This window comes from Cyanistes caeruleus, chromosome 6 (genome assembly GCF_971803275.1).
Source record: "Cyanistes caeruleus chromosome 6, bCyaCae1.hap1.1, whole genome shotgun sequence".
Lineage (NCBI taxonomy): Eukaryota > Metazoa > Chordata > Aves > Passeriformes > Paridae > Cyanistes > Cyanistes caeruleus.
The window spans coordinates 26,774,694-26,780,693 of record NC_141706.1 but is presented as its reverse complement, the minus strand read 5'-3'; the positions used below and the strand labels follow the sequence as shown (position 1 = coordinate 26,780,693).

The 6,000-nt window shown below is 37.3% G+C and overlaps 1 long non-coding RNA gene across 3 annotated transcripts in view; it reads left to right on the top strand.

Annotated features, from left to right (window-relative positions):
- The first annotated feature begins 2,430 nt into the window (after positions 1–2,430).
- LOC111930130 (uncharacterized) overlaps positions 2,431–6,000 on the top strand; it is an 82,761-nt gene continuing 79,191 nt past the window's right edge. The window contains exon 1 of one of the 3 annotated variants that reach the window (XR_015287784.1): positions 2,431–2,545. This is a non-coding gene — a long non-coding RNA (uncharacterized LOC111930130). The remainder of the gene's footprint in view (positions 2,546–6,000) is intronic. The other 2 variants (XR_015287786.1, XR_015287785.1) reach the window with 2 other exon arrangements.

The window sequence follows — 6,000 nt, the reverse complement described above, 5'->3', positions numbered from 1 at the left end:
AAAAGATTCTGTGTTTTATGTTTCAGACTCAGAGGTTATTTTTTTCCAGATAATACAGAGCTAAAGCCATGATCTTAGTTGAAATCAAATGCACAGCATCCCTTAAATAGTCTTCTGTAAAAAAAGTCTAGTCCTTAGCTGAATTGTGAATAGTTTAATAACTTCCTTATACAAACTCTCATTAATACAATTTTTTTTATCAAGGACATTTCAAGTGTCTACAACCAGAAAACTTGTGCAAAGCATCTGTGTAGATATGGGAGATCAAACCTAACTTTCAAGGACTTCCATTAATTAAAGCTGTGCAAACCTGAAGAAAATTGCTAACTTAAATGCTTAAATTGCTTAACTTACTTTCTTACCTAATTTGCATGTAGCTGGTGTCGGACTCAGATCCATTTTTTTCTTGCTGAATGTACAGAAAGTGAAGAGGATCAACTTCTTGGAAAGCAAATGCCATCTTTCAAATCGGACAGTAAAAAATACAGTTATTAACATTTGGTAATGCAGCTCATGAGCCACACAGGAAAGTCTGATGGCTTTTGTGATGGCTGTGTTGTGCACTATGCAGCTCTGCTCAGCTTTACATTCCTGTACTTGGATTGAATTTGTCTGGCAGAGTTTTCCTGTGGTTTGAATACAAAAGGGACAGAAATATGTTTATTGTGTGCTTTTTAAACATAAATGCATCCTCACAAGGTGTTGATTTTGTAATATCCAAATATGAAAGGGCAGGGAAAATGCCTCCTGGCGGCTACAGGTATTTGCAGCTTGGGTTGAAATAGGTCCAATCACTTTTCTGCAGTTTTGCAAAAAAAACAACTTTTTACACGATTACCTCTGAAAAACACCCAAGGGATTCAGTAATTCATCTCTTAATTAGAAGAAACATCCCAAGAAACCTGTTTCACTTGAATATGGGAACTTCCAGTCTGAATTGAAGTATGAAGTCTATTTAAAAGTCCTTGGGGCTCTCTTCTTAACTTGACTACTTGGTTGGGTTTTTTGGATTTTTTTTTTTTAATTAATGCAAAAATAAATTTACTCCTCAAAGAGAGAGATTACAAGGACTATATTTATAAGCCAAATCTTCAATTATTTTCTTTTTGTTGAGGCAAGAATCTTGTGTCTTGAAAAGAAATAGCATTTTTCTATACATGAGGCCTGGTTCAATCCTAGCTATTAACCCACAGGAAAATGTGAATAGAGAAAAAAAGGATTAACTTTTGATATAGATCATTTTTAAGCCTTCGTTTTTTCTTCAGACTTCAGGTACTAAAAGAGGAGCAAAATCAAGACATGCATGTATCCAGTTTGCCGTGGTTTTAAACCAGTAACTAAAAAAATTACTTATTTCTTGCTGTGAGATATGGATTAGAACAAAAGCAAAACAGGCATAAAACTTAAAAGGAACAAAGAAAGTTTATTGACAAACTACAATAATAAGAACACCAGAATAAACTTCCCTTGTTCACACGACAACAGAGACAAAAACTTTGGAACTTTGGTGGTTAAAACAGTCCCAATTCCTGCTACAGTCTTTTCACCAGTCTTTATAGAGAAACAGAAGTTTCTTTCTGTTAATTTATGGGGTTTCTCACACGAAAACTATTTTTGTTATAGTTTTCCATTGCCCTGATGTCAGCCGCCCAGAGCTGCTGTTATCAGAGCTCACTCCTCCCATTTTCACATCACTCTGAGGTGTGTATGGGCCATGAGTCTAGGGATGGCATTTTAAGGATGTGTTATTCAACAGCAAAAAGTCTTCTTCATCTGTTTCTGTGAGCTTCACTAGAAAACAGTTTTCTCATTGCCCCCCAAGGCTTCAAAATATACTAGCACTTTTTTTTATCACAATTACTCTACTTTTTACTTAAAATCTACACTTTGAACACTCCATTCCTCCCTATATATTGTATCATGAATTAAAGGAGTTCTTTTCAGGACTTCATTGTCCATCTCCATAGCTTTAACAGAAAGATATTTCAGCTTAATTAAAGCATCTCCTTATTCTGTACCTTTTCTGAAGCTTCTTTTCTTTCCTGTCACTGGTAGTTTATAAAGTCTCTTTTCATGTTGATCACTCTCTTTTTCTCTCTCTGGATAAAAAGATTAATCTGCAAGTCTCATCTGGGTAATGAAAGAGTTAAAATCTTGCCCAGGCTTTTGTAGATAGTTTGGAGATCTCTGCCGAACAGCAGCTGGAGCTGTCTGCGATGGAAGGTTCTTCATAGCTGCTCTGGAGAGTGTAGTCGCTGTCTCTGCTTGCTGCAGGTTCAGAGCCCCTTTCTTTCTTTACTCGGCAGTTTCTGGTGAATTCCATCACAGCAAAAACTGCAGCGGAGCCAGGGACCGGCCTGGCCCGGCCAGAGCCCGGGGCAAACCCCGCAGGCCCCATCTCCCGGCCGGGAGCCGCAGCAGGCCCAGCCCAGCCCCGGCCTGGCCGCATGGCCTGGGCGGGGAACAGGAGGCCAGCCAGAGCTCTGTTACCTTTTACAGCCAGGAAACAAAAGAGAACTCAAGTGCCCTGACTTTACATCTTAAGGTAGGGTTCACAAGTTAATCTCCCTTTTCAATGGTTAATATTGCTGTCAATTCCCAGTAATGACCAATAATTGGTCAGGAGAAGAGACTCCTTTCAGTCCCTAGCAACTTCAACTTCCTTAGCTCTCACAACCACCTTAAAGGTAAAGTCACGTCATGACACAGTTCTAGAAAGGAACATAATACATCATGGAGGTGCTTAGACAAAATGTACAAGACCACATAAGGCTAGCACACATTATCTTATTTTCTTCAAGTATGAATGGACTTTATTTATGCTCCATAATTTTTAATTAACACGGGAGTTACTTAGGAGTCCTTGGAGCCCTAAACCCCCTTGAGTTCCAGAGAACTCAGGGGGGTTTGATTCAGTAAGGCACTGTACTCCAATTCAGTAGCAACATTAAAGCTCAACATTTTCAAGTGTTTTCAGGGTAGAATTTAGCATTGATCTAATTGACTGTCTTAGTGGAATCTCAAAAGACTTTTTGTTATTCCTTCTTACCAAATATCTCATGAATTAACAAAAATGCATTATTTCATCTCAGTTGTCTCTGAAACAAAAATAATCTTTTATATTCAGATTTTAAATAATTTAATTTTACCCATTTTTAAATAGATATACAAAGGTTGTGCTGGAATACCTGCATTTTTCAAATTCCCATTTCTGTCAATGGTGCATTGCTAGCATAAAACTGAAAGGCAATGGGAACCAGCTGAGAAATTCTTATTGCGTGGAAACCTTGTCAGGAGAGCTACTGCATAATTCTCTGGATAAATAAGTGCTGAAACACTGAGGTCGACAACAATCTTTGCCTCTTACACTGTAGAAACTGAAGTTAAGGAATCACATAGGGTGTTCAGCAGAGGCCAGATTTTTAGACCTCTTTTTTTCTTTTTTCTTTTGGTCAGGAAATGTCTTTTTTTCAAGTTTGATCTTTCTTTTATTTGAATAAAATAAGGCAATTCTAATCCTACCGGTTCATGGGGATAGCAATAAATTTATTTTGTTCATTCCTATGGACATTTTTATTCTTTTTTTTTTTCTTCCTTCACTAGTCAAAGTGTCAGGTGTTTCATCAGGAGGAGATTCTATTTTTCACAAAAATGTTAGAGGGTAGCTTTATATGGTTTTGGACATGTCAAAAAGATAAAGCAGCCCATTAATCTAGCATTGTCTGATAGAAGAGAGAAAAGCATTTAAGGGTTTTTTTTCTTTATTTATTTCTAAAATAGCATGTACTTATTTGGAAGAATTTTTAAAAACACAGGAGAGGGAGGCTGTACTTTTAGCTGGAATATTTCTTCGCCTGAGTGAGCAGAAACAAGTGTCTGCCTTTGATAACTGTGCAGACATTAGACTCTGAATATTAAAGAGGGTTGGCAGCTACAATATAAACTGGGGCACTTGCCATTTCTGGACAAAATGTGTCATTCTTACTGGGAAGTCAGCTAGTAAATGCTCCAGCATTTTGTCTGCTGTGGTTCATTTTTGGCAAACTAGAAAATTAAGAAAAAACAAACTGAACTGGGAATTCTTTAATTTAGTTATTTTCAGGAGATGAATTTCCAATTTAACTTTAAATGTGTTGTTATTTAGTGGAACACCAGAGCTCAGGGAGAAGAGGTTTGCTGTATGTATAAAAAGTGCTGGATGAAAACACAGATAGTAGATAAAAAAAAGGCTGCTCTGGTCATTACAAAGCTTCCAAATATTTGGACAAGCAGAAGGGTAAATCAGTCTGCAGCATCTACCTGACAATCCATGTACGCCCAGCCAGTATTCTGTAATGTGTGATACTGCAAAACACTGCTTGCATGATGCTGCTACAGCAGTCATAGACCACTACATGACACTGTGTTCCTGAAAAAGCTGCATGTCTGATATTGCTGAGAGTACTGCCTGCTCTTCATTTAAGTACTGCACATTTTAATCCTTAGAGGAGCTGGTGTTGTTTGAAGGCAGTGTCTCTCTGCTGTGGATTAAATTTGGCATGGAGATGGCAAATACTTGGAGCTAGGACCAAACTTGAGCCTTTTCTCACTGGTATCAAATACAAAAGATCAATTGCCTTTGGTATTTGGACAACTGGGCTGCTGCCCTGGAAATGCTGGTAGCTTTTAACACTGGTTCAGATCCATGAAAAAAAGGGACCTGTGCTCGATTTCTCATGCTGATGGTTCTGCATAGCTGCAAAGCAGCAGTCTCAGCCCAACCTTTATCGTTTTTAAGTGCAAGATCTCTGTGACCTGATTGTGTGAGGGAGCACTTCATAGTTTTGATATCCTGCTTTCTGCCTCTACTGCCTTGGTTTGATGCCTGTGATATGAGGAAACCTTTATTCAGCTCAAGTACCTGGCACAAAGAATTTCTGTGGAGTAAGAAATGACTGGTCTGTATGGAATTTCTAGACATGTTCTAGTAAAGTGAGAACTAATATTTCAAAAATGTGAAATCCACATGTGCCATTAACAGTTCTTTGAGACATCTGCTTACTTGATTTTGGGAGCAATGTATTTAATAACACCTGGATGATCTTTTTTAATTGCATTGCAAGTGTTAACCAAAGTTATATGTAGAAGTACAATTAAAATGCAATTTTTATATTTATAGTCATTCTGACCATGTTTTCTTCCTCTCCTGCTGAGCCTGATAGGCCAAAATTCTACCTGGTGAACAAACCTTCTTCAAGACTCCTGAACTTATTCTAAGTTCCTCATCTTTACTGTCACCTTCCTGATTTTTTTCAACTTTTCCTGTCTCATTGTTTTGCTATGAGATTGTAGTTATCATATTCAAAGCGATTTGCACTTCTATAGCTAAGCTCTCAAAGTGCTGATCAAACATTAATAAAGCTTCACAGTGGAGCTGCTCAATATTTTGATCACCCTTTTCATGGAACACACATATTCATCAAAACCAGGAACGTGTTTTGATAAATTTTCCATTTAGAAAACATTCTGACAGAGTTCTGAAGCAGGAAACGCCTGCATATTTCAACAAGAGTTTCACATATCTTGGAAATAGTTTTTCATTTGAATGATAATTAATAATTGAAAAAAAGTGAAGCCAAATGAAGCATCTTAAAAGAACCAAAAAATTAGATTGATAAGGTGTGAATTGATCAAATGTTTAGTTTTGAAATATTTGCAAAATTTCAGTGCAGTGTCCTGTTTGAGATCAAGGAAAGAAATGTGAAAGGGAATTGAAGGGCCTGAATAAATCACTGAACTGTTGCATTAGGTACCAAATTTTGTTCTGAAAAAAATGCCAAGAGAAAAGAGTCACTTACAGATATCATTGTTTTTCTGACTATTCCCAGGAACACATTCTGCAGTAAGCAAAAGCAGACAATCCCAAGAGCAGCATTCACTTTTCTGTTTTCTTCTTGCTGCTCTAAACTATAGCTGACATTGTCTCACACCAATCAATGCTTTTAATGATTTTTAGGCTAA